Source organism: Pocillopora damicornis, chromosome 7 (genome assembly GCF_964200805.1).
Source record: "Pocillopora damicornis chromosome 7, jaPocDami1.2, whole genome shotgun sequence".
Lineage (NCBI taxonomy): Eukaryota > Metazoa > Cnidaria > Anthozoa > Scleractinia > Pocilloporidae > Pocillopora > Pocillopora damicornis.
In genome coordinates, this window is record NC_142676.1 from 9,127,083 (window position 1) to 9,148,084 (window position 21,002).

A 21,002-nucleotide genomic window follows, 5' to 3' on the forward strand; every position below is an offset into this window, starting at 1 on the left:
TTAATAGCGCTTAGAGAGATAGTCGATAACAACTTGAAAGATTCATTATGAGCAAGCACGTTCCGTCGATCATTCGACTCCATGTCTCCCAACATCGTAGAATAAATTCCTCGAATACACACGCCTATATGCCCCTCTCCCCCCTCCCTTCATTAACACTAGACATCCCTCTACTGCAACTTTTATCATTATACAGCACAGTACAACATTATACCCCTGACTAGCGCTATAAATCTGTCCGCGGACATTGCCTGTTCTAAGATGCGAAAACTGAGACCTTCGAGGGACAGGCAATGTCCAAGAACAAATATCCGTGCATATTTTTGCGCAAAATAGAGGCTATTGTGTTTTTTATCCTTCAAATATTTTGCAACGTACTTGAAAAATGTTTACGAATAGCTTACTGATTTGAATGACTAAAGGGGGTAATAAAGAGCGTTAGCTCTTCGTCAGAGCGATCGCAGAGTGCCAACGCTCGAAACGTGAGCTTTCAATTTACGTAATCAACCCCCATCTTGCCAGTTACACAAAGAAATCAAGAGACTGAGCAATACTTATAACAAGACACGCACACACACACACCACACACACCACACACACACACACGCACACACGCACACACGCACACACACACATATATATGGGTATCTGGGGCTTCACTTCCACTTCGTGTTTGCTTAGTTTGAATACGCATGCACCATGTCTTAATTTGCAGAGGATTACTCTCAATTTGCCATGATCATTACATACATCGGCACTAATATTCAGACCTTCAAAAACTGGCAGACGTTATTTGAGGAAGGTAGAGGAAACTCAGAAAAATAAAACGGTGACAACAAAAAAAGATCAAATTCTTAATGAAGGATTTTTATAATAACAGTGATAGTAATAGTAATGATAATACTACTGGTGAAAGTAATGACAATACTGATACTAATGTTAACAATAATGACAATGTTAATGATGATTATAATAAAATCACAATGGTAAAACTAACTATGATAATGATAATAATAGCAAAACTAATACTGACAATATTGATAATAATAATACTAATCATACTACTATCAATAATAATAATAAAATGATAATTATATCGATCACAACAGTAATAAAACGATGGCATTAACGTAAATATTATGTGCAAATTAAGGACTACCAAGCTTAAAATTGGCAAACTTTCACACTCCATATCTGAGCAGGACTCTTTTTGCATTGCTGATCACTTAAGTGTGTAGGAAGCTAGGAAAATGGCTCATTTAATTCTCGAGGTCTCTAAAGCTCATTTTGTCAGACACACATATAAGATGGCCAAATTGAAACAGATCTAGCTTGGAATTTGGTTCCTTTTTTTCTATCTTTCGAGACATATTTTGAAATGGTCTTTTAAAAGAAGCTCTAGCTGAACTGAGTCATTTTCTATTACTTTCTCTCAGGAGGTGGTGCTGTCCCAGGTGAATGCAAATCGTACAATGTTTTAAATGAGCCGGGCAGATATTGGAGCAGTACTGGACATCCTCTTTCATGCGATAAGAACCTTACCAGTGGCGGCTGGTACCGCTTCCAGGGTCCTGCTGGAAAAATGATGGCTACTCATTGTATACCAAAACAAAGTTCCAACAGCCGCATGGTCGGCTGGATCGGTGGTGGCGATCACCCCACTATAGCTTACCAGAAGGTCACGAGAACAGTATATATGCATCACAAGTCACAAGTCAAGTTGTCAGTTGTCAAGTTGTCAAGTTGTCAAGTTGTCAAGTTGTCTTGTCTTACCCTGGGAAGGATATACGTAACGTTAACTGTAGTGGATTCTACGTTTACAAACTGAAATCAACCACCACATGTTTCCAATGGTATTGTGGTGTTAATGGTAAGTGTCACATCAAGACCATAATTTTTTTTAGCTGTATTGCGTATAGCATTATTTTTTTTTTGCAGATTTATTTATTTTCATTTTTATTAATTTATTTAATGATTATTTGAACACGGTAAAAAAAACCACCAGGTAAAAAAAATTCCAATTCAATGACTAATATCCTAAGAACCTAAAAATCCTAATTCTAACATTGTTTTAACTTACAACAATGTGCCATTTAAAATCTTGACTTTCAGGGATGCCATGTTTAATAATTATGATTGAGAATGTGTTTAAATTTGTTCTACGAACCAGACTCTCTTATGTTACAGGCCCCAAGCTATTCCAAAGGATTGCGCCGCTATAAATAAAGCTATTTTTCATGTAGTTAGTTCTTGGAAAGGGGCAAACAAGTTTGTTTACCAAGTCCTTCAGAGGATTTTCTGATTCATTTCACTTTATAAATTTAGACGTGAGATATTCGGGAACAAGACCTTAAAAAGACCATCAAGGCGTTCTGAATTTAAGGTTGAGATTTCAAGTCTTTCCAACTGAGTTTGTAAAACAAGAAATCGGCATATACGTCATAGTTTGATGAAGTTATTAGACGCGCAGCACAGTTTTTGTAGTTTTTGTAGCTTGTTAGATAATTTTTTGCCACAATTACCCCAGATTAGGCCGCAGTAATCAAAGTGAGACTAAACTAGTGAGTTGTTTACATTAAGTCGAGTGGATTCGCTTTATGGCTTTATGGTCATTTTATACAGTTTATCAACGTAGGAATGCCACGCTTAATTTTCACCGATATATATTCCAAGGGATTTCACAGAGGAAACTTTTTCAATCGGAACATTATCTATTTAAAGTTTGAGTGTATCAGATAGAGTACTAAATCTTTGACTGGATACTGTTTTCTCATGGCTGGAGGTTGCCTGCGGGGTAGACTGGTATTCTCTCCGCCACCCCGTTTTTATTGGTGTTCATACACTTTGTAACGTGTGGGGGTGGGGTAAGGGGGGTGTAGGGGAATGTAAAGGACAGCTCGAGAAAGAAAAATGGTTAGATATTACATGTTGTACCATTTATTGCAAAAGTAGGCTTGAATGTCCACATTTCCGGGCAGAATAGATGTCTGGTAATACTGCTTTGATCCAAATTTCTTACATTAATTGTAAAATTGGGAAGTAAAACAAAATCAAGTTGAAAAGGTTACATATACAGTAGAGATACGGGCGGCTCTAAGTTCCAGTGATATGGTTTGGTCTTTCTTTTTAAAAACAGTGTTTCTCTTTATGCGGTTTTAATTGTTCTTAAGCAAGTTGATGAATAAAGAACACCCAGGCAAATAAAAGTGCAAAACAATCATGGCGTCCCAAGCTGTTTTATGGAATTTTTCCTATAATATTTAGGTAATTCTATCAATATCTAACGAAACTGTGGACATACCATGTTTTGGTAAGATTCAAAAGTACCTTTATCAGTGCTGATTTAGTATGAAAAATTGAAGCACTTATGATGCTTGTGGGTACACGTGGGCGCTTTAGTAGTTGGTTTACTCATGATTAGTTGGGCATTAAGCCATTAAGTAATTTCTTTGTTAGAATGAATTCGTCTTCAACAGATGAGAACGATGCATGTTCTACCAATCCTGGCTCAACTGCATGTATCTGTCCATCTGGTTATTCAGGCACTCCTTGTCGAGGTATGTGGGCTATAAAATTGATTGATGGTAGTCACTTCCCTCTAGGAAGCTTGGTTTAGAGCTTCATCGCTTAGAAAAAAATCGAAAAATAGTATTTTTCCCTCCCATTTGATAGTTTGTTTTTTGTTTTCGTACTTAGTGCAAATTTGAGTAAAGCTTCACATTTTAGATTTTAAGTGAATCCTAATGAAACGAGAAAGTTGAAATACTTTGGAAAGAAAGCCATTGGTCGTTAATGACGCTAAAGGATTAAAGGGGATGGCCTTTACGATTGATTTCTGCCCAGAATAAGGTTTTGTCCGATATCGATTATATCGCGATTTTTCCCATCTTCCGATTAAATAAGTTAAAAAGATAATTTCATGGAATTCCCACGGTTAGGAATTGACATAATTTCCTCATTAGTTCTTTTAACCATCTGCTTTGTCCTTGTCTTAGAAAGGACAAATTGTTTATTGGTTTGTTGTCTTTTCCTTGTCATTAGATTACGATGAATGTACCACAGGAAGCCATAATTGTCACTCACAAGCCACATGTACCAATACTCCTGGAGCCTTTACATGCTCTTGTAAAGTTGGTTTTACTGGCAACGGTGTATCTTGTAGCGGTAAGTTAGTTTTGACATCTCTTAAATCTCTCCAGGTTCCCTAAAGCGTCACGCTGAAAATGGCGATGAGGTCTCCTTATATGCAAGTTTAACAGCATACCATATTTGGACAAGAAAAACAACAATAGGTAAAAATGAAAAGCTTGAAAAAGGTGATGGGAATTACTGGTGTTACAGCCGCAACATTATTTCGAGAAATCCAAGGATCTTGGTATGTTAAGCAGACTAAATAAACCTCTCAAGATGCTAAAAAAAAAGTGGGGGTGGGAAGGGGGCGACTAGGAGAACAATGACAAGAGGCAGGAATTGATTATATATAACTGGCCTCTGTTGTGGAGTTATCTTTCAAAGGTAAGTGGTTTGACCAAAGGTAAAAATCAACTTGTCTCATACGGAAGACGGAGTGATTGTTCGAAAATTATTAAATAATGTTCACCTAAAACGAACGGAAGCAACTTGAAAATCCCACTTATGGCAGAACGCCGCTACAATTCCTTAATTGCTAGATTGCTTTTAATGTAGAGTTAGTGACTTAAGCTGTAAACTTTTCAGTGAAGAAATCATCATTCTATTGAACAGATATTGATAAGAGTGAGGTATTAGCGATATCAATCTACGCCACCCTTAGCTTGTTATCATTCTTTTAGATATCGACGAATGCACTGATGGTGCCCATGAATGTCACCAAGATGCCGATTGTGAAAACACAGAGGGTGAATTTACTTGTAGTTGCAAACAAGGCTTCACAGGAGATGGACGTCTATGCACAGGTAAAACATTCATACCCTCTGTTCTCCCTCCCGCTATTGGGCGCTTGTTTATCTTTGTCGACTAAAAAAGGGAAAAACTTCGTTTAAATATTTTGGCAGCCTATGTTCATCCCAGAGCTCAAAAAGTCTCTGAAAATGTGATTTTTTTTCCATTTCCACGCAAAAAGTTAGAGTTCTCAAAATGTTATAGTTTGTGTACACGAACTGATTACGTTTCCCTGGCGGCAGATGTTGATGAATGCACAGATGCCTCGCATAACTGTGATGCCAAAGCAGATTGTTCCAACACTTATGGCAGGTTCAACTGCACCTGTTTTGAAGGATATTCAGGAGATGGTGTTACATGTATTGGTATGATAGTTGTTATAAATACTTAATCTACAACTATGCAACCATACACAGTGTTCCTTAATATTTTTGATCGAGATGTCTCGACATTGAAAGTCTTTGTGGCTTTGCCGATACAGTTAATGCCCACAATTACTAAATGATCACCGAAAAAAGCAGGATAGCCAGCCGTATAAGAGAAACACTTATGGCAGGTTCAACTGCACCTGTTTTGAAGGATATTCAGGAGATGGCGTTACATGTATTGGTATGATAGTCATTATAAATACTTAATCTACAACCATGCAACCATATATATACAGTGTTCCTTAATATTTTTGATCGAGATGTCTCGACATTGAAAGTCTTTGTGGCTTTGTCGATGCAGTTCATGCCCATAATTACTAAATAATCACCAAAAAAGGCAGGATAGCCAGCCGTATAAAAGAAAAAAATAAACAAACAAACAAAAAATGAAGAGCACAAAAATACAAACAGGAAAAATAAAATTTTTTTTTACCGTTTACATCGGCATAATTTCCAAGGAGGTTTTTACCACCCCTTGAGTTTTCCAGGACAACCATTAACCTTACCCATGATACTGTATGGTATGTGGTCACGATTTAGAACTTTGAACTAAAAAAATACAATCCCACAGACATTGATGAGTGTACCACAGCAACGCACAACTGCCATGGTGTAGCTCACTGTTACAATAATAATGGATCATTCACCTGCGAGTGTAGGACTGATTACCGAGGAGACGGTATTTCTTGTGAGCCCTTAGGTAAGTGAGATAATTCTTCGTTTGACCATCATAAACTAGAACCGATAGTAACCCCCTACAAACGCCTATGAAAAGAAAAAACCTCGGAGGCATACAGGTTATCTCGCTTTAGTGTGATTGACTCATAAAAATGCGTTTAACCAGTTCATTGCATCTCGATCAACAGGAGATTTCCCAGTAACGATTAGGGATATATCCAAGGACAAATATTTGGCAACGACTGTCAAGCGGTCTGAAAAAAGTATCCATCAGGCAATCATCGAAGATCTTCCAGATAAACCTGTGTTGGAAAGTGTCATGGAATGGCGTTTAATCAGTGAACATGAGCTGGCAGCTTCTGAATCACCAGTGGGAACTTTAGTTAGTCAAGGAACTGCACAGTGGAACATAAATAGGCGATCCGTACCTTCTGGAAACTATCTAATAACATTTACTGTATCTATTAGAGTCGGTGATCCAGCATCCTCAGAAACTCTCAAGGCTTTTGATTACGGCTTTATCAAAGTTATTGCAGCTCCTTTGCGAGCCATAATCGATGGAGGAAGTAGCGTTCTTTGGGGTTCTAGAGACGCTGTTACAGTGGATGGATCCCTTAGCTATGATGGAGATGTTGGTCCTGGAAACTCTAGCGGGCTGAAATTTACCTGGTCCTGTTATCGTCTTGGAGATAATACTTCCGTCAGCAATAACTGCTTTGGTTCTTTCAAGGGAGACGTAACTCTAACATCCATAGAAATTATCCCTCGTCGGCTTAAAATAAGACACCCATACGTTCTCAGACTAACAGTGTCCAGAGATGATCAAAGTCATTTCGCCGAAATTATTTTTGAGATAGCAGCTGGCGAGATACCTCAAGTTAGCTTAAGGTATTTCAAAATGATTGTTTTATTCTATTCTTCCTCTCTTTCAGTCGTCTTCTATACACAGTCGTTCCGTTTTGTTAAACCCTTAAGAGTACATTACAAACTGCTGATTACAGTGGCTTTGTTCTACCTTCAACCAATCACACGCAAAGCTGAGGCCTATGTTGAATTGGCCCTAAGCAATGTTAAGTGTGTCAGGAAATTGACCTCTTTTGTAGATCATTGTTGTTGCTACTATTGTTTTCTCCTCAGATCGATGCAAAATGAATTATAACAATCAATCTACTTTAATTCTCCTATTTTCATGCAGGTGTTTCGTAGACTGTGGTAAAGTAGTGTCTGCTTCGAACAAGTTTCGAGTGACATCAGAGTGTCTCAATTCTCCCTGTATTGGTTCTGAGTATATATGGCAATTAATGAGGTTGAATGATGATTCAAAACAACTGGAGCGCATAGCTATCTTACCCAATATGACATCAACTGCAATAAATGCAACCAACATGATTATCAAAAAGAAATCCTTGCAGTCAAGCTCAAAATACGCCCTGAACCTGACTGTAATACCCCCCGGTGGTACAGCAGGATTTGCAGTGCTGGAGTTTGAGACAGCTGGACAGCCCCACAGTGGCTATTGCGTGCCATCAGCCGTTGTAGGTTTCTCTTTGGAAACAAAATTTTCATTTGAATGCTTTGAATGGCAAGATAAAAATAAACCACTATCTTACGAATTTCGCGTCGGAGACGAGCCAATATCCTATGGCACCTCTGCAAAATCTGTTTCAACAGTCTTACCCTCTGGATCACCGGAAAACGATTATCAGCTGTCCATCAACGTTATCATTAAGAATGCTGTTGGTGTGGCTGTTGTAAAGAAGCTCTCTGTAAAGGTAATAATAAAACTGTACGCCTCAGAAGAGGGTTTCTCTGAAAGGACCGTCAAATGTACAATAGGTACAGGTACAATAAAGTTGATGAACCACGAGTACTGGGAAAAGCACAGACGTAGGCGGATGAAACGGGTGGAAGAAGGAAAAGACGAATCAATGCAAAACAATAAAAAAAAGTAGTTTTGTTGATTTAGTGACTTTAGTGACCACGATTCGCTTTAAGTATAGGTGAATCTCAGCAAGCTGAGATTGCTGAACCAGTCGAAAGGCGCAAGATATTTTTGTAAAAAGAAAACTTTATTCCGCCATGTATTAAAGCCTTCTAACACTTGTCCTGTTTTCCAAAAGGTGGTGCCATCGACCCAACTCGATCCTTGCCGTTCACAGATAGAAGAAGTTTCTAGCAAGTTGAAAGGGTTTGTCATTGGGGATGACAGCGACTTGGATAAGTTTCTGAAGAAGGGTGAAATTAGTCAAGCCTCCCAACTTGCTATTACTGTCCTCCAATCAGCTAACGAGGAAACAAAGTGTGGGCAAACGCTAGGCCAAGATACCAAAACACTAGTGGGTCTACTTACCGTGATAATATTTTTTTCAAATTAGCTGTGGAGAGCTGTGTATTTTTTTGTTTCTATGCTTTTTTTCCCGATGATCTGCTTGTTTTTTAATGTCATCCACAAGTAAGCATCTCATACACTTATATACAAATTAGCTGTTGTATAGTTGATATTAATCTGAAGCATCAATTTCAAAATTTAGTTATCCCTTGTAAGCGTTTTTAACTCCTCAAAACTTTAGATACTTAATTTTCCGGCGTAGATTTCAAGTACGTTGGTGGAGAAGTTCACTTCCATAAAGCCGGAGGACCTTCAGATGTCTCGAACTGTAATGAGTGTAGTAAAACTAGCAGGTGGTAACCAAGAAGCCTCATCTTGTAATGACTGCGGTAATTCTGCGGTAAGAATCTTCACTTTTCCTCTTTTACACATAAACTGCGACGTATCAGAAAACACATGAATATTGTTATGATCGCAATCAAATGCCTTTCTTAAGAATGAAACTATGAAACTGACGGATGCCACAACAGAACTACTAAAGTCTGCCCTTGACGACTTAATAGAGGAACCATTTTCTGATGAACTGGAAGAATCGGCTGTGAGTATCACCACGTGTCTAAAAAACGTTCTAAAGTCTGCTCCAAGGTCGAACAAAGAAAGTGGCGATTCAAGGAAGAGCACTGAATCTGAGAAGGTATGACAAAAGTAAATTCACGAAATTAAGTAAACGAGATTGAGTTGTATTATGCCACCCTGTACAAGCCAAACTTAACTTCTACAATTATTTGCAGGAGGATGAGAGTGTTTGTGTGAAGATGAAATTGTGTGATCCAAACAAAAATATGTGACCCCTAAAAATAAGATATAGATTTAGCCAAGCCTAAAAGGGGAGCTCTTGTTAAATTATTTTCCATAAAGAAAGAAACGACAGTAAACCACTTCGCGCTAATACGAGAAATCGACATCACCGGTCGACTGAAGAGTATATACGTGAGGACAGTGAGTCAGAGAAACAATACGCCAGAACCGTATGGGTTTCTCTTATATCTTCTCTTTCAGTCGCCAGGTATGACTGCTTTCCCCAACGTTTTTCCCTAACATTCCCACCTCCTCTGATAAGCTTAGAAAATAAAAAAAAAAACATTTTCCACTTGTGTTTGAACCTGTTATTTTTTTTACCTTTTCTCTTTTAGCTATTCTTGTTTCATGATCGTCGACTGTCTGGAAATACCCGGTGACCTCTATTGTAACTGCAGATAATTTCCATGATCTAAGCCACTCTAATTACTGAAATACGAAATTTGTCTAACATGTTTTCTCACGTTGCGATGGTTTGATTTAAAGGAAGACAAGCTAGAACAACAAATATCATAATTAAAACTTGATGACAAAGAGAGGCTTAGGATTCAACAATAAAGACATGCAAAAAATTTGAGATAATACATGGTTTTACATCTCAGACCATGTTTGAAATGTCAATCCGTAATAAGTTATCTGGATTGGGCAGGGTGTGCGTGGGAATAGGCTCTCTTATCTGTATCATTAACTTGCTAATCGCTCCTGTTGCAAATGTTTTGATGAGGTTGTGCTATCAGGACAAAGGACTTGAGGATTTTTATAGGCGGTGACATTTTTCAAACCTGGAAACTATCATCGTGAAAAGCCAAACTTGTGCCTGGTAACTTATTCTTATTCTGATCAACTAGTTTTAAGGATACAATGTTTTATTAAATAACTGATGTATAGGCTGTGCATAAAACTTTAATTTGACTATACTTTTATAGCCAATTTCAAACCTAACATACAATAAATTGTTAGTAGGATCAGAGGAAAATTGATGTGCGATACATCTGCAGGAATTCAGGTAATTATTTTAGTTACATGAAGATTAACTGATACTAGGAGACCGAAGAATATTCAGAAGAATATAAAATTTGGCTGAAAAATCAGAATTCGGCACAGGCCGGATAAATAAGATTCTCAGAAAAGGAAATCTGCATTAATGAAAAAGCCAAATAAACTTTTTTAACACCTGCCTGTATTTGTATCGCATGTAGTAGAGTCATTTGACATATTGGTAATCCTGGTTTTAATTTTGAAAACCCACGCGCATGCAGATTTATTACAAACCTGTAGTTCAAGCCTGCAGTGACTACATATTTTTGATGCACACCTCAAAAGGAGAACAAATAAATTTCAAGTTTCTATTTATTCAGTTTTGGTGAATTTGAGTCAAACATTCATACGACGACAGATTCAAGAAATTTTCACAGCTAATTTACAGGGTTAGCCTACCTGGAACAATAACTTTCACGTACAAATGAAATCCCTGTTTTGCAAGAAAAAAAATAATCAAGAGTTGGTAGTTATCAACAACCTAGGGTCTGCCTTTAATTTAAAACTTAAGAGAGCGCTTAAATATAGAAATTTGCTCATGCGCAAAGGAACTATCTGTAGTAAGAGAGCAGGCTCCCCTTGCTTCATTTAAAAAATACCGAGGGTATCATCTTTCCACAAGGTCAGTGGACAATAATGAGAGTGAATGAGACTGATAGTGTCTATGTTATTTGAGCAAATATCCAGAGGAGGTTTAAAAGTAAGATATGGTCTGCATAACTCTCTTATTTTAAGTTATGAACTTATAAAGCTAAGACATTTATATTCTTGCTTTGTGCATTATGTGGTCATATGCCTTGTGACGAATTCCTCACATCAAAGTTATTTTTGGTATAAGCAATGGCAAGAAACACCATGCACTGTTACTATTTGAGCAATAGTATTTCATGCAATCTAAATAATAATATTCAAAGTTACAATGTGGTTACTTACACAGCCAAATTATATAATAACACAATTCCGAACGAAGGAAGTCAGGTTATTGACTCACCTGCTTCAACTTTTGAGTGCTTAGGGTGCAGAGAAATAGATACGGTAAACAATTACACTTAATACAAATCTGAAAGTTGAAAACCTAAAAGACACACATCACAATCATCAAACCCTATGCATCCTAGCAAAAATAGGGTTGTTAAGCGAAGAGGATGTGGCTCCATGCTTTGTGAGACAAATCATTTCCTGAAGCTCGAACGAATCGAGTAGAAAGCATTAAAATATGGCGCTGAAAAGTACCATGACCAAAAAATGAAATTCACTCCTCCCGCAGTAGGGCTAATACAATTTTATCTGTCAGATGTTTTGCACCACACACTTGAGGTCAGTAATTTAATTCTCAGATTTTTGACGGGTTCTCACATGAAAAATTGACAAACACAAATAACCGTGCTATAATTAATTTAAAGATGAACATCGCTGACTCAATCTAATTTTACTTCAATTTTAGGAAAGGCCATTACTTCGGTCTTAGGGTAAAACACACATCTTCCCTCCGCTGGTATCGTTGCTTTGCGAGTTGATCATAGATGCAGAATACTGAGAATTACTGTTAAACAACAACCTCACTGGTTTGATTTCCTGCTCAAAATATGGGTTACAAAGTATTTTCTTAAGCGGCTTACATCTATCACCTACGCGAGGCCTCCGTGTTATACCTAGCTGTGTGGTACGCTGCAATAAAGTTTAGCGTTCGAGTATGCTTACTTTATTATCCTTTGCCGGTGTCTCCTGGCGCACGCTAATTGGGTATCCAAGTTACTCACACAATCGCGCCTGCGCATTACCTTCTCCTTCACTCTTCCATTACGTAATGGCTAATGCCGTTCTCCGCGCATATGAAAAGTAGCAAATTGTTCAGTCGGTCGTTCGGTCGTCATAAGTCCAAATTTTTCGGCCTGATGGGTTACTAATCCTACTATTTCCGATAATTATAGGGCTACGCTGCGCGCACTGTGAGCTCAGCTATTATGACAAACATTATTAAACAAATAACACTTGCAAAGGCTTAGTCAAGGCTTAGCTAATTCCTCAGACATCACATTTAGTGGAAAATTTCATTAGGTTTTTTTTTTTTATTACAGAAGAGTGTGAAAAAAGCTGCTGAAAAATTGGACGCTATGAATAATGCATTTTTCACCCGTCTTGTTCCCTCTGAAAATCTTGTCTTGAAAACACCTGGCTTGACATCGACCCTTAAGAAGGTATCTGCTGACGGTATAAAGGGTCTTAACATGGAAGATGGACCAACAAAATTTAAACTACCAGGAAACCTACGGAATATGGTTGATGGAAACATTAATGCAAAGGTAAGGATTTTTAAAGTGTAGATAAACAACAAACCTCGCATTTCCAAATTGGATGTCATTTGAAAATATCTGTCAACGCTTTTAGCGTTGCATCAAAAGTTTGAACCTTTTGTTTAAAATTACTCTCCATACGCCACTCATTGCTCAGAAATTGTATTCGATCCAATAGCTTTGATAACTAAGTGTTTTGTAACACTATTTGAAGTTTCTCAGTTACAATGAATAGCTTACACATTCTCTACTGCAGTACTGTGAAAACGTCATGCACATAAACTCTGAAATGTTTCCCAAATACACTACATTATCAAATAATACGTGGTATATATATTGAAGCAGGTTAAGGTTCTCTTTTGATAAATTTCGTTTAATATTTTTGCCTTAAATCAGCAGGATATTGATTCTTAAAGTGTGAAAATACTGGTTTAATCAACTGAAGTGGTAACCTCGGGGAGTTTCTAAAGCGGAGAGTTTCTAAAGCTGATTTTTCGAGGGTCAGCCCTCCGTCAGAGCAAATAGTCTTGCTAGTAAATTACGCCTTTTACTTGAAAGAGTATAACTTCCGTGTTTTTGCAGATGAAAAGTGCTGACTTTAATCCGTTCTCTTGGGACAATAGCAGCAAGAAAGTCCAGTCCAGTGTCATTAGCCTCGAGCTTCAAACGGAAAATGCAACAAGACTGAATGTTTCAAACCTCGATGATTACATTGAAATAGTTATACCTATTTCCACCCCTCCTTCAAATACCAGCAACGGATCAGAGCATTATTTTCTAAAGCCAAACAAACTGACTGTGAGGAGGTATTACGCAGACCTAGCAGATGTACCTGTTTCCATCAGGCTGGGAGTGGCAAAAGAGGAGACATTAGTTAAGATGCTTATGAAATTTGCGTCAAGACCCACCACAGAGGACTTTGACCTCAACTTTACGCTAAAGCTCACGTCAAAGTGCGGAAATGTGACAAAGAGCGAGGCCAAAGAAACTTTGTGTATTCCAGAAGAGAGAATAATTACCGTACTTCCTATCGAACCAAGTCACATTTACATAGGTTTATTATTGGAAGAATCGAAAAATGCAAGCAAAAATTCCAGAGAGAAACGGTCATGCTTCGGGCATGGTCGCCAGAGACGATCATGCGTTGGCGTCAAAGATCCACCTCCGAAAGGGATCCTTCAGACGATTTTACCTCAATATAACCCACAAACTGATGTCAACTATACGTTGACCATAACCCAGTCAAGTTGTTTGTATTGGTCTGAAAAGGAGGAAAAATGAACATCCGATGGTTGCAAAGTAAGTATATGAATCCAGTTATGATTACAAATAATGACTTATAAAGGGAGAATCGACCACATTATCCTGCAAAGTGAGCTAAATTTCGGTACGAAATCTATAAACATGTACTGATGGCACCTATTTCTTACATTTCCTTGGCAGGTCGACGTGGGCTCTAACACCACGCATCTCAAATGCCTCTGCAACCATCTGACGTCTTTCGGCGGAAACTTCATTCAAGCTCCCAATCCCATTGACTTCGACAAAGTTTTCACGGAGTTTGCGCGACTTAGCGAGTCGGGCAACATTTCAGTGCTTGTGACAATTGCATTTGCGTTCCTTATTTACTTTGTAGCTCTTATATTTGCAAGGAGGGCTGACAAAAGAGATCAAAGCAAGGTATGCATTTAAATTTTGCATGTAATATTTACGCACAAATCATCCTGCAGTAGTAATACAGTTAAGAGCTTACGATGAGAAAATCAGTAGTCTTGCGTTCTTTCTTCCTTTCTTTTCTTTTCTCATTACGCTGTGTACCAAAGTGCAGCTTTTTCTTTACACTTATCTCTTTATCGCCCTTAAATCCAAAGATATTGAAGATTCTGTCAAGCGATGTGAATGGAAATTAAACTGTCTTTTATGTAGGTGTTTTCGCTGGACATTTTAATAGTTTGGGTGGAGAAAATAATACAAAGTTGTATCTCCCAGTATCAGCCCAATGATGTAACTATTTTTATGGGACCACCACCGGGTTAACAAAGTAAACTATGTTGTAATTACTTGTTTTCGCAGATTTTCCCACCGCCACAGATAAATCTTGTTGAAGAAGGAACGTACTACTACGACATGGTTATCAGCACTGGTGTTTGGAGAGACTCGGCTACAACGGCAAACGTAACGATTAGCATAAAAGGAGACAACAATGAACATGATCTCATCACTCTTCAAAAACATGGTGATTTACAGGAAGTTTTTAGTCGAGGAAGTATAAATGGTTTTGTTCTTGTTACAAACGAGTCATTAGGAAATCTAAACGAAATAACTTTGGAACACGATAATTCAGGAGAAAGTCCATCTTGGTTTGTAGAAACAGTGGTAATCAGAGACAGACACACAGAAGAAAGCTGGGTGTTCCCCATAAATAGATGGCTCGCACTCGAAAAAGACGATGGGCAAATAGAAATTAGTATAAAAAGCAAAGCAGCTACATCCTTTTCGGCGGATGTGAGATCGCGCTTTGGGAGAAAGATAGCTGACAGCCATTTGTGGATGTCAGTCTTTGGTAAAGCGTGCAGTAGTACATTCACGCGTGTGCAAAGAGTGTCGTGTTGTCTTTCAATTCTCTTCAGTGCAATGATAGCCAATGCCATGTTTTATAATATTGGCGGGGAGTCAGCGGGAGCAATACAAATTTGACCTTTTAAGTTCTCCTGGAGACAAATAGTCGTTGGGGTACAGAGTGCTATAATAGTCGCACCTGTAAATATACTTATCTTGTTTCTGTTTAAGTCCAGTAGAACAAAGGAGAAGAAAGAAGACAAATATAAAGATTCATTTCAGGCACAACAACTCGTCGATGAAGTAAATGGTCAAGGCTGTATGCTGCCATATTTCTGTGTATACATCGCTTGGTTTCTCTGCTTTGTCACCACTATGACAGCAGCAACATTTACGTTATTTTACAGTTTAATGTGGGGTAAGTAAGTCGCTGAGCAGTGGCTGGCCTCCATTCTTATTTCCAATGGACAAGACGTTTTTGTCATGCAGCCAACAAAGGTCATGTTAGCAGTTATTTTAGTTTCCTTTCTTATGACTAGAAACAAACAGGATGATGTGGAAGAGGGATTTGTTAAAGAGGGTGAACTCCAAAACGATGATGTGGATATTTTGAGTGACAATCCTAAAGAACGCTTTAAACAGAGCCTCATGGAGAAAATGCGCATACAAAGCAGAAAAGAGGCTCGGTTAGCAAGTACGGCGAGGGAAATTGTCCTCCATTTGTTATTTGTGTTTCTGCTGTCAGTAGTTTCCTATGGCAACAAGAATGAGAATCGTTTCTTGATGACAACAGAGATGAAAAATATTTTCGCAAGCTTTGATCTGGTATGAACCACTTTTTTATATCTTTTAAAATTGAAAATCGATGAAATTAACGATCACAGTGATAGTGATGATAACGATACAGCTATGATGGTGATAGTGGCGCTAATGATGATGATATCGATATTTGAGGTAGTAATAATGATAGAAATAACGATAACGATGATAAGTAATGGCAACTAAATTGAGTGGAGTCCAATTCGGTCTGTAATCATGGAGTGATTTATTGCTTACGAGTATGATTACTAAGTGAATGGGACCAAACAAATTTCTGTCCGCACAAATTATGACTAAAGTAGAGAAAAAATTCAGCATCTATGATAACTTCTCAAAAAAAAAGAGCAAACAAAGAGAGAAGCAAACATTAGTTTTATCCCAAGAAATGCGCGGCAACGGCGTGCACACATGACGCGTCCAATTATACAGGCAAGTCGCGCACACTGCCCAAAACATTTATGCAATTGTAAGCATGACGCGTACATTGTCCTAGTTAATACTCACATCGGGATAATGAGAACCAATCAAATTCGATAGTTCTGTTAAATAGAGTCTTGATTACAATGATCATGATGACATTTATTTCATAATGACTGAAGAGGTGTACTGAAGAAGTGAACGGTGTAGTCGCAGTGTGTTTGGGACGGGTACTTGAGAGACCTGATCAGACAAGGCTAATGGAGCCTGCTAATACTCATGTTAGTTCGCTTTTTTCAGTTCCTACCCTTTTCAATCGTTTTTTGATTAGAAGAGGCCTCGTAATAGGCTAACATAAGTAAAGGCGGCAATATTAAATGCAATGTGGAAGCTTGGTTATGTTAAGTTTCTGAATAACATATCAATCCCTTTCATTTAACTTCACCTATAATACAAGTAAATATTTAGTTCCTCAGTCCAGTTATGTAAACTTCTTTTTGTGTTCCGTGTTAAGGTGAATGATTCCCAGAGACTGTCGAGATGGCTGGCGAAGCAGTTTCTACCAAACGTATACAACCAAGACTGGTATAATGGCCTCGAAGAGCCAAATGATGTTTACATCGCTAATAAGATGTCCATATCGATTGGCATGCCTTGGATGCGACAGCTAAGAATTCATAAAAGTGCGTTTGGTTATAATTATAGTTGAATAAATTGCAAAACTATTTTTACATAATTAACTTTTTCCCGATCCGTTTCATACTTCTATGATTCCTATTTTTTGTATTCTGAAGGTCGTTGTGAGTCACTTTCTGAAACTATACCAGACTGCTACTACGACTATTCTCCAGAGATAGAGGACACAACAGAGTTGAGTCTTCCAGGCTGGCGGCCACTTCCCTTAAATACATCCTGGCCAAAGGCACTTCGAATTTGTCCAAAACCCTGGCGTTACCAGACAGCTGAAACGCTGGACACTGATCCTGTAAAAGCCGTGTACAACAATTATGGAGGAGGTGGCTACGTAGCTGTCTTGGGATATGATGAGCAAACAGCACGTGGCGTTTTAGATGAAACCATTGGCCATGGATGGCTTGATCGAAATACTCGTTCAGTAATCGTGGAGTTTGCAGCGTTCAATTTTAATACGAATTTAATTAGCATTACAACGTTTATTTACGAAATGATTGCGGCTGGTGCAGCCTACACAGTTATGAAGGTGGACACTCTCGAGTTGTACAGCACGGAGTCGGGGGCTCTCATGTTCTATCTCATCTGTCAGTTTTTATTCTTGGCAGTGGTGCTATTCTACCTCATCATGATGATGTTTCACCTTTACAGTCAACGGTTGGGATTTTTTAAGTCTATCTGGAATATGGTTGATTTCTTGATGATCATCTCTTCTACAATGTCCGTGGTGTGCTACATGATCAGAGCCAAGAAAATCTTAAACAGCATCAATGCAATAAAAAAAAATCCTTTCGAAATAATTCATTTTCATTCTGCTTTAAGTTGGGCTAACTGGGAAAATGTCTCTATTGCTCTTGCGATTTTTATGGTTACAGTGAAGCTTTTAAATCTTATTCGTTTTAACCCTTATGTCATATACTTGTTCTCGTCTTTCCGACAATCTGTAAGCTGCCAACTGTCATATTTGGTTTTCTTTGCCATAGTATTTAACGCGTTTGTTATATCAGGAATGCAGCTTTTAGGAGGAGTAGTTTATCATTACTCTAGTTATCTGCATGCTGCCATTTCGCAATTTGAATTTCTGTTGGGAAAGGCAGTCCCAATTGCTGATCTTCGCAAAGATAAACCTTTTATCGGTCCAACTTTTGTTCTTTTGTTCATGTTAATGATGACGATATTTCTTATGAATATGTTGGTATCTATCCTGAACGAATCCTACACTGACGCCAAAGATAACGCAGAAGAAAGTTCAGAAGAGCTTGAAATGGCGCATTTCATTGGGGAGCGTTTCATGAACTTATTCCAAGAAGGAAAAAGGGGACCAGAATTGAAATTATTTTGTGACGAAACAACTTTTGTCAACATGTGTCGTTCCGACGCAGAACCGTTCTGTTTAAACTCTCAAAGTCTCCTTAATTGTACGGAGGAACGGTTGGGAAAATTAGATAAAAGAATAAGCGCAGTCATGAGACGCACAGAGAACATCGATGGTGACGAACTAGAGGAGGAGGAAGAGTTTAATTATCTCCTCGTCTCATTGATTAATTCTCATTAGTATTAATTTACGTTTACCTTCATTTTGAGCCGACTTTCAGATCTCGATTCTTGATAGCTTCTGTTCTTTAAGTGTGAAGTAGTGACATAATTTTGTTAGTGGACAAGCACGATCATCTCCACAACAGGAACCTAGAACAAGTTCGAGTTTTTTTTTGTTTTTTTTTTTCGGTTTTTGATTCCCTCATAATAACATGCTTTTGGTTCTCATACAGCTCCGGATTATACGGCTCACAATCGCAACGGTACTTATCGAATGCTAACATGATTTTTCTAGCTAAGATACTTGAAATCTGAAACTGAGTAAAGCAAGTCCATGCTCCATGAAATGTTTTCTTTATGTATTAAACGGTCACCCGTAGAGAATGACGGGGAGACCGCGCAAGGCCATTTTATACCTTAATTGACCACTGATTTCCAAAACCTTGCTCACAAATACTACAAACACTGAATTCGGGAGAGAAATATGCATGAATTTTACTTCAAATATATATTTATTGGAGTGTTTCTACTTTAACACCTCTGAGTCACAGCAATAAAGTGACGAGAATAGAGGAAATGACCACCGACTACAAAAGTTCTTCAACAATTATTCCTTGTCAGCCACTTGTCCAGAGATGTGTAGAGAACAGTGTGGAGAATATGCATACTGATGTTAGGGTGTGAAGAGTAAACAAAAAGAACATCACAGTGACAATCATAAGGCTTTTTTAATCTACTGCAACTAAATAAAAAAATATATAGCATGCAGCATGCCAAAATGGTATTTTGTGATCAAAACGATGAACTTACTTTCCTTTCTCGCACTGTTCCTTGCAAGAGGAGAAGGGACCTACTGAAACTGTGATAAAGGAAACTTAATGAGCTTAAGCTTGAGGAAGGTTGATCAATTATTTCATAGCGGATTACCTGGTGCTTGTTGTGGTTGCGGAGGCGCGGTTCTGTTAACCAAAGCAATGAGTTTTTCCAGTTTTGTTTCAAGCGCTTTTATGGCCTTGCTGACATTAGAGTCTTGATTTAAGTCACAGTTACAAACCAACACCTTGTCGCAGTGATTAATGTTGACAGATGGTGTTTCGTTACCGCTTATGAGCAACGAAGATCTCGCAACATGTAACAGGGCAACGCATATCACGAAATCAGCGATAAAACAAACTGGAAATGAATAGCGCATTTTGAGGATCTTTTGCAAACACTCTATGTCTCAACTTGTGTAGGACTGTAAACTCTGATCGATGCTGAAATATTACAGTTTCAGCATTGGGCTTATTTCGTTTCAGATAAACAAAATATGTGATATAACACCTTTTTTGGCATTGGTAATTTGGGGGAGATATTCTCGGTATAAGATCTTTTTGTTTAAGTGAAGAGACACAAATAAGCGAACAGTATGAAAAGGTCTCAAATAGCGTGGATCTCCGCAAGAAATTGCATCGACCGTCTAAAAAAGAATGAAATGTGTTACTGATTTAACTGAGAACTTTCTAATTCTGACTTTATCGTATCTGTTAATTAATGTACTCTGAGTCCCAGTCAGCCGTGTAATTAGTTGGGGGGGAATCAGCCATAATTGATTGACAGGCACTAAGGGGAGGGGGGGGCATAAAAAACAAGGAGAGGTTTGAAGTCGTGAGATCAATTTATTATATTTTCGATGACCTTGTATTTTTTAGCTTCGTTTCTGTTGTTGTTGGCAGTTTCTGGAACAACAGGGACCGCGCAGAGGTCGAGAGGAAATCAAAGGTCTCTTTAATTTTCCCCTGAGGTGGCCGGTTCACCAGGAAGAAAAAGGAGATCGTTTGGTCCAATAACGTTGGTCTGTAGAGATTATCAAGCTAATAACTGAGAAGATTGTGCCCTTTGGTTCATCAGTGACAGCATTAATCATTTCAAATCTGTATTTCTCGGTCCAAGCGACACTAAAAATAGTTCCTTTGTAATTTTGTAGGCACTTTCTATAGCATTTTATTGTCAAGGGAAATAAATCTCAAGGCTCAAATCCAACATAACGTTCGAGCACGTGAAAGACTCCCTGGAAAAAGGTAAATTTTTGGAAATTGATTGTGATGAAATCCCTGCTCCGTTTGCTGTACTGCAGGGATACTGAGTGGTGCAAAATCTCTACTTGGTGATGATTTTCGCGTGAGTCGTACAAATAAATTGCTACTGTGGCGACTGGGTTACATGTTGTACTGCCGCTGACGAGTTGCGATTTCTGCTCTTAGGTTCTCAGTGTTTACGAGCGTTCAATCGAGGTTTTATTCTTCCTTTTTGGTTGTTTTTACTAAGAATGCGCGGAAACCTGCTGATATATCGAAAAATGTCTATTTCTCGTCTTCTTTGGGGCGACCGATGGAAACTACATGGAGAAATACAGCCGACTTCAACATGTTTTAAATGACATACAAGTATAACAGT

At 38.2% G+C, this 21,002-nt stretch overlaps 1 pseudogene across 1 annotated transcript; it reads left to right on the plus strand.

Moving 5' to 3' along the window:
• The first annotated feature begins 735 nt into the window (after nt 1–735).
• On the plus strand, nt 736–19,141 carry LOC149042422 (polycystin family receptor for egg jelly-like; annotated as a pseudogene). Its single transcript, XR_016188803.1, has 17 exons — nt 736–802; nt 1,437–1,729; nt 1,783–1,870; nt 3,477–3,557; nt 5,163–5,285; nt 5,920–6,048; nt 6,215–6,914; nt 7,222–7,798; nt 8,147–8,362; nt 8,618–8,755; nt 8,852–9,049; nt 12,330–12,554; nt 13,128–13,844; nt 13,989–14,225; nt 14,619–15,929; nt 16,855–17,023; nt 17,135–19,141. The product of XR_016188803.1 is annotated as a polycystin family receptor for egg jelly-like (transcript).
• Nucleotides 19,142–21,002: the final 1,861 nt, after the last annotated feature.